Below are 23,471 nucleotides of genomic sequence, written 5' to 3' on the forward strand. Positions count from 1 at the left end.
ACCATACACAAAAAATGAAATCCAGATGGATTAAGAACTTAACTGTCAAGAGTCAAACCTTAAAACTTTTAGAATTAAATATAAGGGAGCAGCTTTATGACCTTGGGGCAAAGAAACATTTCTTCAGCATGACACAGAATGTGCCAAACACAACAAAAAAAGAATCACTCATTTGATTTTATTAGTTTTTCTTTAAAGGATCTTATTCATCAAATGACATCTTAAATAAGGCAAAAGACGCACCACAAACCAGAGTGGGGGGACCGCGACTTAAAATTCACAGGAGATTAGTGTCAAGAATGCACACAAACACACAAAACAGCAAAAAAAAAAGCCACTTCAAAAAATGGTTTAAAATGGGAAAAAAGGCAAACGTTTTGAGATTTTAAAAAAATGGGGGAAGAGATTTATATAATTTATGCAATCTAGATTTTACAAGTTTACTTACATATATGCATAATACATATGAAGGTGTGCATGCATTTATGTAATTATATGTGTCTAAGTATATATTATGTACATATGTGCATATGTATGTATACACTAGATGGAGTTTTGACACGTGGAGTGATGATGGCTCTCCCCACAGAGCTCTGCACCACCTAACTAAAACCTAGTGCCAAGCACGGGAAATCTCCCTTCAAGGTGTTGTTTAGCGGGGGACACAAGAGTCTCTTCAAACTACATAGGCTATTGCCTTTTTGCTTGGTTGCCTTCTAGAATTTGATGAGAAGATTCTGTTGCTGAAGATACCACACACTCTGGACACAGGACCTGGAGGAATAAGGCTGGCACTGATACAGAAGCCTCCCCTCCTCTCTGAGGATTGGCTCTCACAGTATCAGAAGATGCCATGGAAGCTGCCAAAGAAGAGAAGCAGTCAGTAGTCCCGCCCAGCTGTAAAACCTATGAACCGCAACCATGGCCGGTCTGGCAAGACACCTTAGCGGAGCAAAAGTGGCACTTACATCTTTCGGGTAAGCAATGGATGTTTAAGGGGGCATAAGGCCATCATGCTCAGGACTTTAAACCTAGCCAACTACCTGTGACTGGAGAGGTCATGGATCTCAGAGGAGAACCAGTGTCCTAAACCAGCATCATTCCTAACTGTGTTCCAAATGCTTACCCTTACACCCACAGGTAAATTTAGCTCTCGCCCTTCATCAAAAGGGCTCCTTTTTTTTTTTTTTTTCGCAGCCAATGGAGATTATTACAAAAATCCACAGCTTGTCAGAATGTAGAGGATAAGGGACAGCAGGGTGCCCGCCACCAGGGGATACATCTTCAGGACAACTCTAACACCTATCTCTCAAGGAATATCTGGAAGAAGAGACTGGAAAGTTGGAAGAGCTAGAGGCCCACGTGCCTTATACAAGATCATGTCCTCAGACAAGAGAGAGAAAATTCACCTACTTGCTGTCCTGACACAGTATGAAGCTGTAGGTGACCTTGACATATCTTTCCTGGATGTTGATTCTGAGCAATCAGAGTATGGAAAACATCTGTAGACAGCTAGGCATGGAGTTTCTCTGTCAACTGCATGTCTTACCAGCACAGTGCGGCAGGACAGCTAGAAGTCTTAGATGGATTTTTAAAATTACTTATTTGTTTGTTTGTTTGTCTTTTCAGCTCTTGACCATCTGAGTAGAAACCTTCATGGAATCCCCCATCAGCAGAGAGGTCAAAAGTCACTCAAAACCTTGCAAAAATGCTGCCATGGGAACAGGCTGTGAGATACAAGGGCCCTGTCTGGAACCTGGAAGAAGGTATTTTATCTGACCTTGAAATTGATGCTTTGCATTGAAATGATCTGAAAACACCACTTTCCCTTGAGCAAAAGCTAAAATGGGACAATGGGCGATGTGGTTTTCCTGTGTGTATTTTTACAGTGTGCATCTGGGGAGAAACTATTATAGCCATCTGGGGATGGCATTGCTGGAGGAGCCACACAGCTTCCAAGCTCTCTGGGCTCCTGAAATGCCCAAAGCAGGGGCTTTATTTGTACTCTAGACACCCAGTGTCCAAAAGCCCCCTTAAAGATGAGAAGGCAAAGTTTGCATTACTGTGGAAGTCTTATGGTTAGAATAACATTGAATGCATGTCAAGGTGTAAGATTCTAGTGTCTTAGATCAAATTTTCTCTGAAGAGCCTAAAACAAAACACTACTTACCTGCATGCCTTTCTTCATCAAGGCCTTCTCTCGCATCCTAAGAATTCAAACTTCTGCCACAAAATGGACTAAACAATTTGAATGTAAGTATCCTTTGCTGTAATAATCAAGCCAGATCATAGGGCAAGGCAGCTGGGAAAAGGCATTTTGAACAAGTGGTGTGATAGGTGAGAGACTAAGAGCCTCAAGTACAATTAAGTCTCCCGAATACTAGCCGGTTCCAAATCTGTAGTTTTCCTAAAAGGAATATGGGTATGAACTGTGAAATCCCAGCTATGGGTTCTGTCTTGTCTCCATTTCATTATCTGCTCTACCAAGAGGACCGTCATAGCTCTGACTGATCAAATTCCCAAATCAAACATATAACAAAGCCAAACTGAAATAAAAATCGAGTATTTAGTTAATAAAAAGAATCTCCATCAGTCTCAGCCAAGTACTCCTATGTATCTCCTGCTTCATAGAGGACCAAGAAGAGGCAGGGGGAGCCGTATGTTCTGTCTTTACAGAAACCCCTGTTGTTCATCCTGAGGGTGGGGCAGGTGAACACAAACCTTTACTGCCTTTTCCTTTACCCACTGAAATTCCAAGGCACTTTTAGTGTTGGTCCATAGTATCACTAAAGCACCATTGATAGATGGCCTGACACCCACACGGACAGCAGACACAGTGCCATTGTTACCACTGCATCTGGAGCTAATGAGCCCTGTAATGCTTCCTTTGACTCACGAGAGAGTTGGATGTGTCAGAGGCTGGATACCTAAGGGACATCTGGGAGGTGATCTGTGTGAAACAGAAGGACACACATCCTATTTTTTTCTATGCTGTTCCTAGTATATTTGTTTTTCTTTTACTCTTTCCTTTAACCATAAATCCCAAGTGTCTTAGAGTCAGAATCTAGTTGACAGATCAGAGGTTCCTGGAGGAGCCTTTTCTCCCTTTGGGTCTAGAGATCAGCATACCCTCCCTTTGGAGCTAGCATTTGCTCATCTCCGGTTGCTGTGCAAGAAGAATGCCAGTCTGGTTGCATCTGTGCTGCAGGAGATGGCTTTGCCCAATGCTCCAAGTGGAAAGAAAGAAGGGGAGCCAGCCAGGCTATCTTCTGGACACTGAGCAAGGCCAAGCTACAATGTGTTTTCATTTTTATAAAATTAAATTTGGTTTATTATAAGTAGGTCTCTTTCCAGTGCTGGCATGGTGCCCATATTACACATAGCCTGGCTGTGTTGAGACTATTGCCACACAAGTAGGGGATCTGGAACCATTAAAACAATAAAACCCAACGTGACTTCTGAAGGAACTCAACGTTGACCTCCTCTGCTTACAAAATGTTTGCAAGCAGGCCTGAGATGGTGACACTGTCTGGGAATTCCTTCAAGCACCGGGAAGGCTGAGGCAGGAAGACTGCAAATTTGTGACCACACTGGGCTACAGAGACAGAACCCATCCAAAGTTAAAAGAAAACAAAATAAACACTGCCTCCGCTAAAACTTAACATGGGCAGCTTCTTACCAGCACACAGTCCTCCAACGACATCAGGCAGGCTATGACACTGGTCCTCTTCTGTGGGGTCACTATGGCTACATTATAAGCAGGCATCAGGCTTTTTCATTCCCTCGCGCCCCTCTTGCCTCATGATTGGGCCTTGAGTAGAACAAAGCTTCTCTAAGAGCAGGTGCGCTTTCTCTTCTTTCTCCTTTCTGCTTGCAAAGGTACAAAAATACATGGTGCACTTGCAAAAGCACACAATACCAACTGCTCCTCAAATCATTACTAGGTTTTGTTTTCTTGGACAAAAATGTATTCTTTCTCAACATGTTATATTGCTTTGGTGGCAAAATAAAATTTCTCATAACTTCAGGAGATATCTGGGGTAAAAAGCCAAAAATGTCACAAGTAATATATACTTTGTACTGTGTGATACACGAACCTAGTCTTTATTTGAAGTGGAATGTGTATCAGCACACAGACTGTTTAGATCTAGCTTCAGGGTCTGGAGACATTGTACTGTGGATAAGAACACTTGCTGCTTTTACAGGGACCCAGATTCGCTTCCCAACACCCATGTAAATCCAGTTCCAGGGGATTCAAAGCTTTCTTTTGGCCATCACACTCACCCAAATCGTGTGGCACATATAAACTCATGCAGGTGCACACATATACACATAAATTAAGAATGAGCCTTCTTTTAAGACTTTTTGTTTATATGTCTCTTCCCCAAACCCTATTTTACCTACTGCTCGGTGGCCTCCTTTTTATTCATCTGTTTGTTTGTTTTCCCTGGGTGTGCTCTGTGCCTGGGCTATACTCCCAGCAGCTTGCTTTGTAACACTATGCACGGACACTTTGCAATGCCCTCCCTGCATGGCTTATTCTTTTTATTTGTTATTATTAATATACTATTTTAAACCTTGCAGTTTTCTACCCCTGGAAATGTTCCGGCCCATGACTTTGCCCTGTTATTGAGAATGAGTACTTTCTCTGGGTGTAATGTGACATTAAGTCCTGTGTGACACCCAGGCCCTTGATTGTCCTCTTCCCAAGCTAATTCTTCATTAGAATGAGTGGTTTGCACCCTTGTTTCTTACTCCTACTGTAGCCCAGGGCCACGAACTTAGTAGTTTAAACCAATACAAACCTATTACTTTATAGATTTTAAGAGCAGAAATCCAGAACTGGACTCCCAGGGATAGAATCAAGAGGTTTGCAAAGCAGCCTTCCTTCGTGGTGCTCCAGGGGAGAAGCCCTTCCTTGGTTTCCAGCTCAAAGAGGCTGTTTGTTTACCATGGCTCATAGTTGCTCTGGTCATTGGGACTTTGCCTCTTTCTCTCACTGTCCTGGCTTCTCCCTCCTGAGTTACAGCATGCTTACTAGCTAATCCTGGATTGCTTTCCCACAACCCCTAAGATATTAATCTCCAATGCCCCTTCACCTTGAGAAGTATTCATGGCCGCAGTCTTCGGGGAGTAGGGCTTGTATGTCCTGAGTGGCATTGTTCTGTTTACCGTGAATTGCTCATGCCAACAGAACAGCAGCAGGGTGGTGCCTCCTCCAATGGGCTAGATGGGTGCATGAAAACCATGACTTGCTTTCGTAGAGTTAGGCTGACACCATGCAGAAAGCCTGATTGAGATGGAGAACATGTACTAGAGCTGGGCCATTGCAGCACATAAGTGAAGCCATCATCCTGGCCAGCCAACTTCTCAGGCAACTACAGTCATAAGAGACACACCAGGAGGACCAGCAGCACTGGCTGTCCAGCTAAGCCCAGCGGAGACTGAATTATCAAAAATAAATAACTGCTTCTAGTTTTGTTATCCTATGTTTGGAGCTGTTTGCTAAGCCACCATGTACAAATTGCTGCAGATACTCGTGGTAAACAAAACCTGCACAACTTTGGGGCAGCATGGGATGTGGGGAGAGCACCCCAGGACTGTGTCACTTCAAAGGATGAGGCTATCCAGTGGGAAGTGAAATCATTGTGTTCAGTTGAGAAGGCCTGGGAGTTAACTAGAGCTAACTCGGTTGGTAATAGCGCACCATGGTGGGGAAAAAGTACTGCCGTTGGCCTTGGCTGGCTGTCATTCCAGCCTCCATCCCTGTGTGGACAACTCACAACTGAACCAGTTGCCTGACATCTTTACATCTTCATTTTCTCGTCAGTAGATGGACGAAACAAGAAGCACAGACAGTGTACCTGTGCTGTTCCTCTCACTGGGGTTGGTGGTATTGGTGAGTAAAATTGCTCTCATTAAACATGTTTCACAAACTTGGGGCTGTTCAGTCCAACGTATCAGAGAGAGGATGTATTTTGTCGTCAAGCAGATGACCATGGCTAGCTGCTCCATTTCTCTGAACCATAACTTTCTCTTCTATAAAAACAGCCTGGGTTTCCTACTTCTGAAAGCTGTCTGGAATACATACATTTTATTTCCCCATCTCTCGTATTCAAAAAGCTCTGTCCCCCAGCTACACTGACATGTCAGTGTTTTTAATGCTTGTGTTTGGAGTGATCATTTAAGACAAAGCTATAAGTAGTAGACCATTCAGTACCTAATATTTGCATCTTCGGTCATTGAGCCCTAAAGACTGATGGGATAACAAAATGAGTGAAATCCACATGGAAAATTGCTCATAATCTCTAACTGGAAGGATGGTTTGAGGGTTCCATAACAAAGAGTAAAAGTAGATCAGATGGTGTCTGTTCCCACATCCTGAGGACGTTTCTGGAGTCTTCCTTGCACTGTGGCCTCCACGCTTGATTTAGCCTCTGTATCAAGACTTTTTCCAGCAGCTTCTACATCAGGACCAACTAACCTTGGCTGTACAAATGACTGTAATGCTTCCAAATGTGCAGGTCCTATCTGCAGCTTCCAGCACAAGTCTGAAGAGAGGATCCATTTTGTGTATTTTCTTACAGTTTGTGGTGAGTCGCACAAATTTTCTGTGCACAGTTAAGAATAACAAAATATCATGGAAATATTCTAGAATATTCAGCTGATATCACACTAAGACCAGCATTGATGGGGATGCAGTAGTAAGAGTAGGGAGGAATAGGTGACCCTTCTTGACAGCCTTTCACCTATCCGAGAGTTCACTGGTGCTCAGATAATGCAAACTAAAAACCCACCTTCTAACTAAGATGTCATGCTCCTGAGATCTCTTTGGGCAAGTTCTCTCACCAACATGCTCCCACATTGGGAGCCCATCTCAAGCTTTTATGAGAAGATCTGAAAATCAGAATGAAATCTGATGGAATACTACATGCATGGTCTATGTCCAGCGACACTCAGCATGTGGGTTGCTTCAGAAGGGTGCAAGGCCCTCCCTGAGCATACCATAGAACTGGCCCAAACAGGGAAGAAGTCGCCCCTGAAGAATTATAAGCTATAGGCAGGTAACTCTCCTCTGGTCATTTGGAACTCTTAAAGGCTTTGAAGGGTTTGGCTTTTGGTGCACTGTTAGTGTCCTTCTGGGTGCACTGGGTTCAATTGGAGGGCAGGATCTAAAACTCAGAGCCCAGACTCTGGATCAGAATCTGTGACAATGGAGAAGGAAGCAGGATTGCAAACAAGCCTTCAAAGTCTGTGTGGGTCCCAGCATTCCACTCTGTTCCTAAGCATCACTTAGTTACCTAAGGGCCTCTCTGTACTTCACCCCCTTCCTGCCTCTACTTGGTATATAACTATCTCCATTGTGTTTATTTTTTTTTAAATCCACATTTTAAAAAATGGCATGACATCTTGCCATCTAGTAGCAATGGTTTCCAAATGGTTTGGTTTAGGATCTGTAGCAATGCACAACACACAATGCCAGGACCTAGCCCAGACCAACAGGTTGTCAGTGAGGACTGAGGTTGGGGGACACATTTGCTTTAAAATTCAGCAGGTGATGCAAGGACCAGGGTGGAGGAGCACTCCATCAGAAGGAGCTAGAGTGCTAGAGTATTTCTTTAGGAGGATCCAGGGTGGAGGAGCACTCCTCCAGGCGGAGCAAAGATGGAGGAGCAATCTCTTAAAAGGAGTCCAAGTGGAGGAGCATTGTACTGTAGAGGAAGCACAACCTCCTTGTGAGAAACTGCCGTGTTGTGTGGAGCACAGCAACCCTCTCCCTGGGTCATGGCACTGGTTCCAACTCTTCCAGTTGGGACATTTCAATGGTATTTGGGGTCTGGCTGTTCCAGCTATGAAGGCACTGGTATGAGGAATCTGGATGCAGGTCTCTTTGTGCCTCTCGCAACAGAGGCCCATGCTGTAAGCCTGGGGAAGTCAACGCCTCTGAAGGTACACTACCATGCTCCTAAAATGACAGAATTTCTTACTGGCATCTCTATGGACACTTTAGGGAGTGTCATCTAGTAGTAGTTACAATTGCTCCATGATATCTGCAAGGACTTGGCAGGACCCAAATCTGCAGAATGCTTCTGCTCCTTGTATAGACAGTATTTATTATTCTTGTATGAAACCCAGGTACTACCTACTACAATGCAAATGCTAGGAAAGCCTCACTCTCTTATGCAGGGAATAATAAGATACCAAGTCTGTGCTCACTCTGTCTGGACACAAACAGATTTCCGCCTCTAAGTCTGATGCAGGTAGGATCCAAGGGTGTAGAATCAGCAATCTCACCAAGTCAACTCTGTGGGGTTCTTTAGCTTGCCTAGGAGACAGTGGTTCCTGGGAATTTCACCCAACTCTAGATTTTCACAAGATATTGTATTTCTAGGTTTGAATTGCTTTTTATTTTATATTTTTATTGAAAATAGATTTTTTTCTCACATAATATACTTTGATTATGGTTCCCCTCCCTCTATTCCTCCTAGTTTCTCCTCACCTCCTTCCCTTTCCAGAAACCCTCTGTATCTCATTAGAAAGCAAGCCGGCAGCCCGGCAATGGTGTTGCACAACTTTAATCCCAGCTTTGGAGTCTCAGATACTTGGTCACCCAAGCAGAGTCAGGTATAGGTTCCGTCTCATGGAGTGGGCCTTAAGTCAAATCAGATACTGATTGGTTACTTCCATAAGCTTTGTGCCACCATTGCCCTAAGATATCTTGCAGGCAGGACACCCCTGTATATGAAAGCGTGTGTGGCTAGGTTGGTGTTTACATTTTTCTTTAGATAGGGTGCAGGGTACCTTCCTAGAACGTAGTGGTGAAGGCTCTGTCTAGGCACCAGCTCGACTTCTCCATGTTCAGTGAGGTGTGTCCGTGTTGTCTTCATCAATGGGGACTTGCTGACAGCCTGTGGAGAGCATTCTACAATTTATAGCCTTGACAACAGGCTGAATTGTTTGGGGGTTTCCTATGGGATGCCTTTTGGGGGACAACTTAATTATATATAATCCAATATTGGTACTTAAAGTATTCTTTTGTGGATTCATTTGGTGTCAAGAAATGGCCAGTTGGGGCTCCATCTCCCCTATTATTTGGTGATTTAATTTGGATTGTCTTCATATATGGATATATTTTAGGACGTTTCTACTGTATTAGGTGTCCACATGACCCCTCAGACGGACCTCAATTTTTTGATGTCCCTCCCTGTATTTCCTCCATCCTCCTCCTCTCTCTTCCCTCTCCTCGCCTGATCCTTCTGTTCCAGCCCCCTCCTCCGTCCATAGCTAGCTATTCAGTTGTCCCAACAAGATCTATCTGTCCCCACCAGTCCCTTGCTCTGTTCCTAACCTCTGTGGTTCTATACATTGACTTAATAGTTAATATCCGCATGTAGGCGAATATATGGCATATTTGTGTTTCTGGGTCTGGGTTAACTCACTCAGGATTTTCTTCTAGTTCTATTTTACTACAAATTTTATGTCTTTTATTAGTAGCTAAATGATACTTTATTGTGTAAATGTACCACATTTTCTTTATCTATTCTTCTGTTTTAGGAAGTCCAGGTTGTTTCCAATTTCTGACTATTATGAATAGGACAGAAACGAATGTGGCTGAGCAAGTGTCCTTGTGGTAGGATGAAGCATCCTTTGGGCATCTGCCTAAAGTGGCATAGCTGGGTCCTGAGGTAGATTGATTCTCACCTTCCTGAGGAACTACCACACCGACTGCCACAGTGACTGCACAAGTTTGCACCCTCGTCCTCAAGGACGAATGTTCCCCTTACTCCACACCCTCCCCAGTGTAAGATATCACTTGCTCTATTAATCTTAGCCATTCTGGCAGGTGTAAGATGATATCTCAAAGCAAAGTCGATTTAAATTTTCCTGATGATTAAGGATGTTGAACATTTCTTTAAGTGTTTCTCAGCCATTTGAGTTTCTTCTTTTGATAATTCTGTTTAGATTTCTACCCCAGTTTTAAATTGGATTATTTGTTTTCTTCCTATCTTTTTTGATGTCCTTATATATTTTAATATTTCTCCCATTCTCTTTAGGTTGCCCCTGAGTTTCCTGTTTGAGTTCCTAAATCTTTGTTGCCAGTTTTCCTTCAGTTTGGGTTTTCTTTCTGATTCTATTTCTGCTTCTAGGTCCTGAATTCAGTTTCTCCCACTGTTTGTTTGTGTTTTCGTAGATTTCTTTAAGGTGTGTATTCATTTCTTCTTTAAGGACCGCCATCATTTTCGTAAAGGCTAGTTTAATTTGATGGCATTCCTTGATAACATACAAATGAAATGCCAACAAGAAAGGAGGTAAAACGTGTTTCTGGGTGTTGAGTGCTGGCATTTAGGAGTTGGGATAGGAGCAGGGGGCTTAGCGGCTCCAGGGGGAGTGAGGAAAGCAGGGTGTTCCACTAGGATCTCCTTAGTCTCCCAGGCATGGGGGCAGAGGATGAGGAAAGACCACAGCAAAAGGTCCGTGACAGAGCTGGGCATGCAAAGGGAGGTTGACTGTGAAGTGAGGGAGGGAGAGGTGAAGATCTGCTGGTAGACTACCTGCTTCGAGGCTGAAGAGACAGGTACATTCGCAGGGAATGCCTGTAGAGTTGGAGGTTCGGATCAAACAATGAATAGGGCAAAGGAAGTTTGGAGGCAAAGTCTGTGTGATCCACTGCAGAAAGGCAGAGAGGAAGGGGAAGCCATAGAAGGTGTCTTGCTGCAGACCTGAGGGTGAGAGTCTGGACTTAAGGGAGTGTAGGGAGGGGTGAAGATCGGCGGTTAGCCTATCTTCTTCCCTAGCTGGAGCGGCCTGCAGTTTCTCAGGGACCCAGGTCCATGTTTATGCCTTCAGTTAGACATGGGACAGTGTCACCATCATTTTTTGCTTTAAAAATATCAGTTCCCTTCAATACTGAGCCTCCTGGGCGGCACAAAGTAAGCCCCATCGTAAAGGTTCTTGGCATCTTTCTGGAATTTCTGCCCGATGACTTCCTTAATAGACCAAACGACATTTGTAAATCCATCCTTGGTAACAGACAAACAAATTCGGTGACATTTCTTGACACTATGCAAATGAGATGCTAGCAACAAGCCAGGTTTCAATGAGTAGGTTCTAATCAAAGCCTTTGCAGGTGATCAGCTGTGCACAGCATCAGAGTCACCTTGCTAACCTGAGAACTCTCTTGCTCTGTTTTGACTTTGGAGGCTGGTGAATGATACAGTTGGCAGTTCTGCAGAAAGCAAAAGGCATGGCTCTCATTCAGGCCCTCTTGTATTTTGAATTTTTAGGGGCTTAGGTCAGTTCATAGACTTCAGTGTCATTGTGAAATGTAATCACAGCTCCGCTCTGGAATTCGGGCGCTTTTTGGTGATTAAAGCTGACGGGCCCTGGGCTAAGCTGAAGTCTTAGAACTGATAGACTTCAGCTATTCTCAGCAATAAAAGCCATCACCAATGAGTGCTGTGACAAGCTTGGCAACAAGGGAAGTCATCCCAAGCTCACTGGAAAAGATTAAGAGACAGTCAGGTTAAAAACTTCCTGGTTCCATTTGTGCTTGCCTTGGGTGAGGAGCACTGTTTTAGCCATGGGTGCTTGCTCACTCGCCTCTTTTATGTGTCTTGTTATAGCAACTTCCCAAGCTATAAGCAAAGAAGATAAGACATCACTTCGGATAAAAGAGCAAAAGATTTAACACAAGGTACAGCGCTCTCCCCAGAACAGTCTGCCCCCAGAGAACAAAGGGATTTGCAATCCATCTTACTTTCCAGTGTTACAGTGCTTTATGTTAAATGTAGATCTTTCTCCTGATTATATTGTTACACATTCCACATGTTCTCATGCCATCAGCCTTGAGGACTTTATTATTTATGTAATTCCAAGACCTGATGCTGAGTAAGTGCATCTGATCTCAATGAATGGCATAGGATTTAAAAATTATCAGTAGATTTTAGAGGGGAGAGAGAGTGTCTTAATTCTCCGGCAAGACTATCGATTAGTAACAGATGGTGCTTTTCTGATTGAATTATTTTTTTATTCTTCTTTTTCTTCAAATAAAAATATAGATCTGTCAAAGTATTTCAAATCATCTAGAGATAGAGGTTACTTAAACAAGATTCTTGGCTTTCTCTTTCTGGGGAATACTCTAGGTTAAGATGATCATTCATAGAGACATGAGCTCCAGCTAGCAGCAACAGCAGCTTCACTTGGGAGATTTTTAGCCCAAAGATGGGGCTGTTGGCTTCTCTTTTCCTGAAGGTTTAAAGTAGACTGAACTTTGGCTAGAAAGCTCTACTGAGAAGTATGGGCAGGAATGTCTTTCTAGGCCCAATCAGAGATCCGAGTGCTCACTCAGCAAACCTGTTCAGTCGGTGAATGAATGAGTGTTCTTCCCATCACAGCAAAAACCCCCATGGACAAGAATCCTTCAAGCCAGCCGGGCGCACGCCTTTAATCCCAGCACTCGGGAGGCAGAGGCAGAGGCAGGCGGATCTCTGTAAGTTCGAGGCCAGCCTGGTCTACAAACAGAGTTCCAAGAGTTCCAGGACAGGCTCCAAAAGCTACAGAGAAACCCTGTCTTGAAAAACCAAAAAAAAAAAAAAAGAATCCTTCAAGCCACCTCTCCAGCCCTCAGCTCTACTCTACTTCCATGGGTGACTTCACCCCAAAAGACAGATAAGAAATCCAATTTTCAAATAAGAAACAAGATTCCCAGGATTGTGTCTCATCAGTAGCCAAGTGGATTTGGAACTTGGCTCCCAGTCATTGAGAGAATATCCCTTACTTTCCTGATTTGAGACCCTGTGTTCTGTATGAGCTTAAAGGTCCTAGCAAAGAGAAAGAGTGTAGAAGAAGAAAGCCCAGGAGAACAATGGGCTCCAAATGAGGGGAAAAGTAGCTGTAGAAAAATGCAAATGTCATTTTCTGTGTGACTAAGACATAGAGTGGTATGTGGTAGCCCTCTGGGCACATGAAGCTATCACAGAATTTCAAAAATTAGTTAAAAATGTTAAAACAATAGCACATTAGGTTGAAAACAGATACTTCTGGGTTCTTTTAAGAAGCGAAACAGCACATCTCAGCTCAGAACCAGTGTTAGGATCAGGGATCATCTGTGAGAGCCCAGCTATCACCATCAGCTCTAAGAACAACTCCTCTTCCAGAGGATGCTGCTCCACCCCTCCACACACTCCTTCCTCTAAGTCGCCTCCCGAGACCTAACCAGGGGGGGCCTTTGGGGTCACTGTTTGTCCATTTTCCTTTAAGACAAATTACACGTGGGCATGATTCTCTTTTTTGAAAAAGGGAAACTTCTGTTAAGTTTATTTAAAACTAAGCCGCTTGGACATCATATATTGAGTTTCTGATTCAGAACTTGGGTTTATTATTTAAGTTAGCTTTTAACAACCCTTTCCCATCAAACTTGGGCTTTCTTAAAGGTGTTCTAGAATGAATGGCTAGATAAATGTGATTGGATGAGTGTAATGGATCCTTTTTACAAGGTCTTAGGGTATGTTGGTTAGATTTTTTTTTAGTCTGTTTTTTTCTTTTTATCAATCAACTTGAGTCATCTGGAAAGAGGGAACCTCAACTGGGGAAATACCTCTTTAAGATGGGCCTGCAGATAAGTGCGGGTAAGTTTATGTAATATTTTCTTGATTAACGATTCATGGGGAAAGGCCCAGCTCAATGTGGGCAGTGTCATCCTTCAGAAGATGGTCCTGGGTTGTATGTGATCCATGAGGAACAAGCCAATAAACACCATTTTTCATGGCCTTTCTTCAGTTCTGCCTTCACGTTCCCACCTTTAGATCCTGCCTTGGCTTCCAAAAATGATGGACTGAAATTGTAAGAGGAAACAAAACCCTCCTTCTCCCCCAAGCTGCTTTTGGTCATGGTGTTTGTGGCAGTAACAGAAAGCTGAGCTGGACCATAGGACCATTTTCTTGCTGTCCCTGTATTAATATTCGTGGCTTGAATGAACATGGGCTTCCAGTTTTCTGAGAAGAGGTCCTTCATTCTGTATGAACTTAAAGGCCCTGGTACAGACAGAATAGAGGAAGAAAACCCTTAAGCAAATGGGTGGACTATGGACCTCCAGTAACTAAGAAAAAGGTGAACTTTCAGTATGTGTTGCTATATGAATTCCTATTATGTTTATGTGGAAAGCAGTAGAAAGAGTTGATTTGGGGGAAGAAAGTGAGCAGCTAAACAGTTGGATATTTCCTGGCTTCCACTTTGTATTTTCCGTTAATAAGAAGACAAGTTGGCTCTGAAGTAGTACACATAAATGGTTTAATGAAATTGAGACAATGCATCAAGTGGAAACCAGCGTTGGAACTGGAAAAGGGAGGCAACCAAACTCCTGTGCCCAGGAATGCCCCAGACAGCCACACCTCTGGGGCTTCTGTGGCCTCAGCCGATGTATGACCCTTGCTTGACTGGCATCCAGGGTTCACTCTAGGATCATTCATTAATGCCTCTCCCACTTCAAAGTAATAATTTGGTCAAGATGAGATAATGACTCATTTCTCAAAGGCCACATTAAGTCAGAAAACAGAAAAGAAAATACCTTATGTAAAATGTACCCGTTTACACTAACTGCTTGAGCTGGCACACGGGCTCGGTCAGCAAAGTGCAGTTTCTCCAGCTGACACCTAGACGCGCTGAGGAATCAGGATGGACAATGGATGCTGATGTCTCCCAAATCACGGAGAGACACAAAGTGTAAAAAGAACATGAGACCGAGATCTAAACCTCTCACCTCCAGCTCAGATCAAACACTACAGAGAACTCACTTCCAAGACAAAGTTGTCAGATGTCTGTGCCCATCCACAGAAGGTTGGCATGACTTCTGCGTTGATTGTCCCGGAACTCATGATGAATCTTAGGCCACCAGGGTTGTTCCTAGTCATACTGACCCAGGCCTGGCTGGAGATAATTAGACATCAGCCCTAAATAAAGTACACTAAGATAGACTTACCGACTGGAAATGATCCAGAAGGCCACTCTTTTGGGTTTAAGAGCACTGACAGATGTAGGCGCTCTTCCCCTCGAACCCATTCCTATGATATAATTTCAAGGAATTAATTTTTTTCTTTGGATTCCACTCTCAAACAAGAGTAGCAATTGTTTAAATGAGTAATATATGAAGGATGCGAAGATGCACACTTTTATAGGTCGGTAGCTTCATCCAATACTGCCAGTGCCAACTCGCAATTTAGCGCAGGGAAAGAAAATACTTCCTAAGTCTGAAACCCAACATGCATACTAAGCATGACATCATACCATAACTCTTTAAACTGAGTTTTCACAAGAGAAAGGGAAGTACATATGTGTAGAAATGGGGTATGAATGATGAATGGCGTACCGACTGCTTTGTGTCAGCTTGACATAAACTAGAGTCATCAGAGAGGAAGGAGCCTCAGTTGAGGAAATGCCTCCATGAGATCCAGTTGTAAGGCACGTGCTCAATTAGTGATCAATGGTGAAGAGTCTAGTCCATTGTGGGCGCTGCCATTCCTAGGCTGGTGGTTCTGGGTTCTATAAGAAAGCATGCTGACCCGCTACAATTAAATCAAACCCAATAGATAGCATCGGTAAGAGGAGATGGGCAGACGCCAAGGCAAGAATTCACCCAACAATCTGAAAAACAACATGAAAACACTAGAACCCAATGATCTTACAACACAAGGACTTGAACACCCTAACACAGGAGAAGAGGATAAAACTGACTTTTTGAAAGCAATAGAGTCCCTTAAACAACATGTAAAAAACGCCCTCATAGAAATGGATGAGAAGTATAACAAAAAGTTTGAAGAAATGAGTAAATACGTAAATGATACCCTGGGAAGCCAAGAAAAAACGATCAAACAGATAATGGAAACAGTCCAAGAATTGAAAACTGAAATGGAAGCAAGGAAGAAAACACAAACAGAGGACCAGCTGGATATGGCAAATATAGGTCAACGAGCAGAGACTACAGAAACAAGCATAATCAATAGAATACAAGAGATAGAAGAAAGAATCTCAGATTCTGAAGACAACATAGAGAAAATAAACGGACTGATCAAAGAAAACACCAAAACCAACAAATTCTCATCACAAAACATTCAGGAAATATGGGACACAATAAAAAGACCAAACCTAAGAATAATAGGGATAGAAGAAGGAGAAGAGGCACAGCTCAAAGGTCCAGAAAACATTTTTAACAAAATTATGGAAGAAAACTTCCCCAACATAAAGAAAGATATTCCTTTGAATATTCAAGAAGCATACAGAACACCAAACAGACTGGATCAAAAAAAAAACGTCCCCTCGCCATATAATAATCAAAACACAAAATATACAGATTAAAGAAAGAATATTAAGAGCTGCAAAGGAAAAAGGCCAAGTAACTTATAAAGGTAAACCGATCAGACTTACACCTGACTTCTCTATGGAAACCATGAAAGACAGAAGGTCCTGGATAGAGGTACTACAGAAACTAAGAGACCATGGATGCAAACCCAAACTACTATACCCAGCCAAGCTATCGTTCACTATCAATGGAGAAAACAAGACATTCCAGGATAAGAACAAATTTAAACAATACGTTGCCACAAATCCAGCCCTACAGAAAGTAATAGAAGGAAAATCACAACCCAAGGAATCCAACATTGCCAACACTGCCTACAATAACCCAGGCATCTAGCGACCCTTCAACAGCACAACTCAAAGAAGGGAGACACACAAACTCTTCTACCAAAAGCAGTAAGAATAACCGGAGTTAACAACCACTGGTCATTAATATCACTTAATATTAATGGTCTCAATTCACCAATAAAAAGGCACAGGCTAAGAGATTGGATACGAAAACAGGATCCAACAGTCTGCTGTTTGCAAGAAACTCATCTCAACCACAAAGACAGGCATCTACTCAGAGTAAAGGGTTGGGAAAAGGTTTTTCAAGCAAATGGTCCTAAGAAAAAAGCAGGTGTGGCCATACTAATTTCTAACAAAACTGACTTCAAACTAAAATCAATCAGAAGAGATCGACAGGGACACTTTATACTCATAACAGGAACGATTCAGCAGGATGAAGTCTCAATCCTGAATATATATGCCCCTAATATAAAAGCACCCACTTATGTAAAAGAAATATTGCTAAAACTCAAGGCAGACATCAAATCACACACACTAGTAGTAGGAGACTTCAACACACCTCTCTCACCAATGGACAGGTCAATCAGACAGAAAACTAATAGAGAATTAAGAGAATTGTTGGAGGTAATGAATCAAATGGACTTAACAGACATCTATAGAACACTCCACCCAAATAGGAAAGAATACACCTTCTTCTCTGCAGCTCATGGAACCTTCTCGAAAATTGACCACATACTTGGAAACAAAGGAAACCTCCACAGATACAAAAAAATATCAGTGTCCACCTGTGTCTTATCAGATCACCACGGATTAAAGTTAGAAGCCACCAACAAAGCTACCCCCAGAAAGCTGACAAACTCATGGAAACTGAACAGTCAACTACTGAACCACACCTGGGTCAAGGAAGAAATTAAGAAAGAAATTAAAGTCTTCCTTGAATTTAATGAAAACAAAGAGACAACATACTCAAACCTATGGGACACGATGAAAGCAGTGCTAAGAGGAAAGTTCATAGCACTAAGTGCCCACTTAAAGAAAACGGAGAAAGCATACATTGGGGACTTAACAGCACACCTGAAAGCTCTAGAAAAAAAAGAAGCAGATGTGCCCAGGAGGAGTAGAAGACTGGAAATAATCAAACTGAGGGCAGAAATCAACAAAATAGAAACACAGAAAACAGTCCAAAGAATCAATGAAACAAAAAGTTGGTTCTTGGAGAAAATCAACAAGCTTGACAAACCCCTATCCAAACTAATTAAACGACAGAGAGAGAACACGCAAATAAATAAGATCAGAAATGAAAAGGGGGACATAACCACAGACACAGAGGAAATTCAGAGAATCATTAGATCTTACTACAAAAGCCTGTATGCCACAAAACTGGAAAATGCAAAAGAAATGGACACTTTTTTAGATAAGTACCATATACCAAACCTAAACCAAGACCAGGTGAACGATCTAAATAGACCTGTTAGTCGCGAAGAATTAGAAACAGTTATCAAAAATCTCCCTTCCAAAAAAAGCCCAGGGCCAGATGGTTTCAATGCAGAATTCTACCAGAACTTCCAAGAAGAGCTAATACCTATACTTCTTAATGTATTTCACAATATAGAAACAGAAGAGTCATTGCCAAATTCCTTTTATGAAGCTACAGTTACCCTGATACCAAAACCACACAAAGACCCAACCAAGAAAGAGAATTACAGGCCTATCTCACTCGACGCAAACATCGACGCAAAAATTCTCAATAAAATACTGGCAAACCGAATCCAAGAACACATTAGAAAAGTTATCCATTATGATCAAGTAGGCTTCATTCCAGAGATGCAGGGCTGGTTCAACATACGCAAATCTATCAATGTAATCAACCATATAAATAAACTGAAAGAACAAAACCATATGATCATTTCATTAGATGCTGAAAAAGCATTCGACAAAATTCAACACTCCTTTATGATAAAGGTCTTGGAGAGATTAGGGATACAAGGATCATACCTAAATATAATAAAAGCTATTTACAGCAAGCCGGCAGCTAACATTAAATTAAATGGAGAAAAACTCAAAGCCATCCCACTAAAATCAGGAACACGACAAGGATGTCCACTCTCTCCATACCTCTTCAATATAGTGCTTGAAGTTCTAGCAATAGCAATAAGACAACATAAAGGGATCAAGGGGATCCATATTGGAAAGGAAGAAGTTAAGCTTTCATTATTTGCAGATGATATGATAGTATACATAAGCGACCCCAAAAACTCTACCAAAGAACTCCTACAGCTGATAAACACCTTTGGTAATGTGGCAGGATACAAAATCAACTCCAAAAAATCAGTTGCCTTCCTATACACTAAGGATAAGGAAGCAGAGAGGGAAATCAGAGAAGCATCACCTTTCACGATAGCCACAAATAGCATAAAATACCTTGGGGTAACTCTGACCAAGGAAGTGAAAGATCTATTTGGCAAGAACTTTAAGTCTTTGAAGAAAGAAATTGAAGAGGACACCAGAAAATGGAAGGACCTCCCTTGCTCTTGGATTGGGAGGATCAACATAGTAAAAATGGCAATTCTACCAAAAGCAATCTATAGATTCAACGCAATCCCCATCAAAATCCCATCAAAATTCTTCACAGATCTGGAGAAGACAATAATCAACTTTATATGGAAAAACAAAAAACCCAGGATAGCCAAAACAATCTTATACAATAAAGGATCGTCTGGAGGCATTACCATTCCTGACTTCAAACTCTATTACACAGCTACAGTACTGAAAACGGCTTGGTACTGGCATAAAAACAGAGAAGTCGACCAATGGAATAGAATAGAAGACCCTGACTTTAGCCCACAAACCTATGAACACCTGATTTTCGATAAAGGAGCTAAAAGTATACAATGGAAAAAAGAGAGCATCTTCAACAAATTGTGCTGGCAAAACTGGAAGTCAATCTGTAGAAGAATGAAAATAGATCCATATATATCACCATGCACAAAACTCAAGTCCAAATGGATTAAAGACCTCAATATCAGTCCGAACACACTGAACCTGATAGAAGAGAAAGTGGGAAGTACTCTACAACACATGGGCACAGGAGAACACTTCCTACGTATAACCCCAACAGCACAAACACTAAGGACATCATTGAATAAATGGGACCTCCTGAGACTGAGAAGCTTCTGTAAAGCAAAGGACACTGTCACTAAGACAGAAAGGCAACCCACTGACTGGGAGAAGATCTTCACCAACCCCGCAACTGACAAAGGTCTGATATCCAAAAATATACAAAGAACTCAAGAAATTAGACCGTAAAAGGTTAATCAATCCAATTATAAAATGGGGCACTGAGCGGAACAGAGACTTTTCAACAGAAGAAGTTCAAATGGCCAAAAGACACTTAAGATCGTGCTCAACTTCTTTAGCAATCAGGGAAATGCAAATCAAGACAACATTAAGATACCATCTTACACCGGTCAGAATGGCTAAAATCAAAAACACCAATGATAGCCTCTGCTGGAGAGATTGTGGAGAAAGGGGCACTCTCATCCATTGCTGGTGGGAATGCAAACTTGTGCAACCACTTTAGAAAGCAGTGTGGTGGTTTCTCAGGAAAGTCGGGTTCAACCTACCTCTCGACCCAGCAATACCACTATTGGGAATATACCCAAGAGATGCCCAAACATACAACAAAAGTATATGCTCAACTATGTTCATAGCAGCATTGTTTGTAATAGCCAGAACCTGGAAACAACCTAGATGTCCTTCAATGGAAGAATGGATGAAGAAAGTATGGAATATATACATATTAGAGTACTACTCAGCAGTAAAAAACAATGACTTCTTGAATTTTGCATACAAATGGACGGAAATTGAAAACACTATCCTGAGTGAGGTAAGCCAGACCCAAAAAGAGGAACATGGGATGTACTCACTCATATTTGGTTTCTAGCCATAAATAAAGGACATTGAGACTATAATTCGTGATTCTAGAGAAGCTAAATAAGAAGGTGAACCCAAAGAAAAACATATAAGCATCCCCCTGAATATTAACCTTCATCAGGTGATGAAAGAAGACAGAGACAGAGACCAACATTGGAGCACTGGACTGAAGTCTCACGATCCAAAGGAGGAACAGAAGGAGAGTGAGCACGAGCAAGGAACTCAGGACTGCGAGGGATGCATCCACACACTGAGGCAATGGGGATGTTCTATCGGGAACTCACCAAGGCCAGCTGGCCGGGGACTGAAAAAGCATGGGACAAAACCGGTCTCGCTGAACATAATGGACAATGAGGACTACTGAGAACTGAAGAACAATGGCAATGGGTTCTTGACCCTATTGCACGTAATGGCTTTGTGGGAGCCCAGGTAGTTTGGATGCTCACCTTAATAGACCTGGATGGAGGTGGGTGGTCCTTGGACCTCCCACAGGGCAGAGAAACCTGCTTGCTCTTTGGGCTGAGGAGGAAGGAAGACTTGATTGGGGGAGGGGGAGGGAATGGGAGGTGGTGGCGGGGAAGAGGCAGAAATCTTTAATAATTAAATAAATTAATTAATAAAAAAAAAGAAAGGAAAAAAAATTAAAATCAATAATGAACCAAAAAAAAAAAAAAAAAAAAAAAGAAAGCATGCTGAGCAAGTCATGGGAAACAAGCTGATAAGCAGCACCCTCCATCCCCCCTGCATCACCTCCTGCCTCCAGGTTCCTACCCTGTTTGAGTTCCTGTCCTGACTTCCTTTGGTAATGAACAGCAACACGGAAGTCAAATGAACTCCTTTCTTCACAATTTGTGCTTTGGCCATGGTGTTTTATCTCCACAATAGGAACCCTAAGACACCTAAGACTCATGGCTAGAAGATCCCGAAGAACACAAGCTTAGAGAACAGGTGAGTTCAATCTCATGTACATAGAAACCAGTCCAGATGAACTCTGCCAGACTGGGGGCCTGTCTAACAAGAGTGGGGATTCTGGAACACACTTGCTTCAAACACAGGCTTCATTCAAAACATTCTGGGAGTGGTATGAGTCAGAAGTTTGACAGCTGACTGTGGGATTAGCAGGTGGATATGAGACAGCAGCTTCGGTTCCTGTGTTCTAGAAGACAGAAAGTGTAGGGAGAGAAAGAGCGGAGCATGATTTACTTAAACCCTACACTGCAGCTTGCACCAAGGCAGACTTAGGGAAGAGCCCTCCATTTTCAGAAGGACAGACTGCTTAGGAGACAGAGGGGCAGAGAAAGTCTAGTCATGACTTGTTTAAGATTAGCTGATGACTTTAATGTGACTTAGAGTAAAATGTGCCCCTGTGGAAACATAATTTGGATGATGTGACCAGAGGCCTGGCCTTTTCTTTACGGGGTGGGCATGGCTTTGCACATAGTCTCGGCCAGAACAGTAAATTTATTCTTCATGTAGCTGTCACTTCTACTTCAAAATACAGTTGAGAGCAAGTTGGGGAGCTCTGCATGGATAATTCCAGAACATGTAGAAAATAGAAAGCATTGTAATATTTATAATCATTAAATCATAAATCCATAAAACACATTTTCTCTGATGTTGATTCTTGTCAAATAAGAAGCCAAAGACACATCTGTCTAGGCACAAGCAGCAGAGTACATGAACGGCAAAGGCTCCTCATTCATTCCTGTCCCCATCTTCTTTATTAGAAAAGTAGGTTGAAGTCCACAAGGGGGCAAAACAAGAGGATGAAGTGACCTGAAGTCTGTTTGACATCACATTTGAGATGAAGCAAAGGGGAAAGTTCCAGACAAATTATGAAATGTGGAAAAGCTGAAGGAAATTGGGGTCCTGGTTGATGGGTATGTGTGGTAGAATCAGTCCAGATTCTCTTACCCTCCCTCCCAAAGTACTCCACCAGCCCCGGCTTAGGAAAAACAATCTGCTGGTCCTGTAGATTATGAAAGCTAAATTTTCAGATTTACATATCAAAGTCTTATTTTTCAAAAATATTCGTGCATCTGTTATTCTATTGATTACCGTGTTTGTCAAGTGTATTCATTCCTATTTTAAATTAAAGATTATTCCACTGCACTCAATTGCGCATTATCAACAGCTAAAAATGTGGTACTAATCTAGCCAATGGGATTCACCTAAGTGTTGGATTACAGTAGGCTTCAGTTACTCTTTTCATGGCTTGCTTGCATTTCAACCTTCCGCACTAAATTGGGACCACCCTGAAAAAAGAAAATGTGTTTTTCTTGTTTTTTTCCAAAGTTGTAGTTAAGTAGAGTGATGCTGTACTTTATAAATATTTGGTGACTTGGTGATTAATACTGTTCTCTATAATTAGACTTCACGTCTTACTGTATTTAGCCAGCCGGAAGATAGTACCTTCATTCCCCAAATACCAAACAACCCACAGTTCTGTGGTTGTTTTCGTTTTGTTTGTTTGTTTAAATTTATTTATTTTGGTTTTTTTTTTTTTTTTTTTTTTTTTTGTTTTGTTTTGTTTTGAAACAGGCTTTCTCTGTGTAGTTCTGGCTGTCCTGGAACTCTATAACTCTATCTGTAGACCAGGCTGACCTCAGACTCAGAGATCTGCATGCCTCTGCTTCCTGAGTGCTGGGACTAAAAGTGTGTTCCACCACTACCCGGTTTCTCTGGTTGTTTTTAAAGAGAATTTTCAATACTTTCATTTTTCTTTTTTTTATTTTTTTAAAAGAAAACAAAGTAACTCTTTTCATTTTACATGCCAATCCTAGTTCCCACTTCCTTCCGTCTTCCTATTTCCTCCACTAACCCCTCTATCCCATCACCATCCACTCCACAGAGAGGGTAAGGCACATTGCTTTGGGGAAGGTCCAAGGCCCTCCCTACTA

Source organism: Chionomys nivalis, chromosome 12 (assembly GCF_950005125.1).
Source record: "Chionomys nivalis chromosome 12, mChiNiv1.1, whole genome shotgun sequence".
Taxonomy (NCBI): Eukaryota; Metazoa; Chordata; class Mammalia; order Rodentia; family Cricetidae; genus Chionomys; species Chionomys nivalis.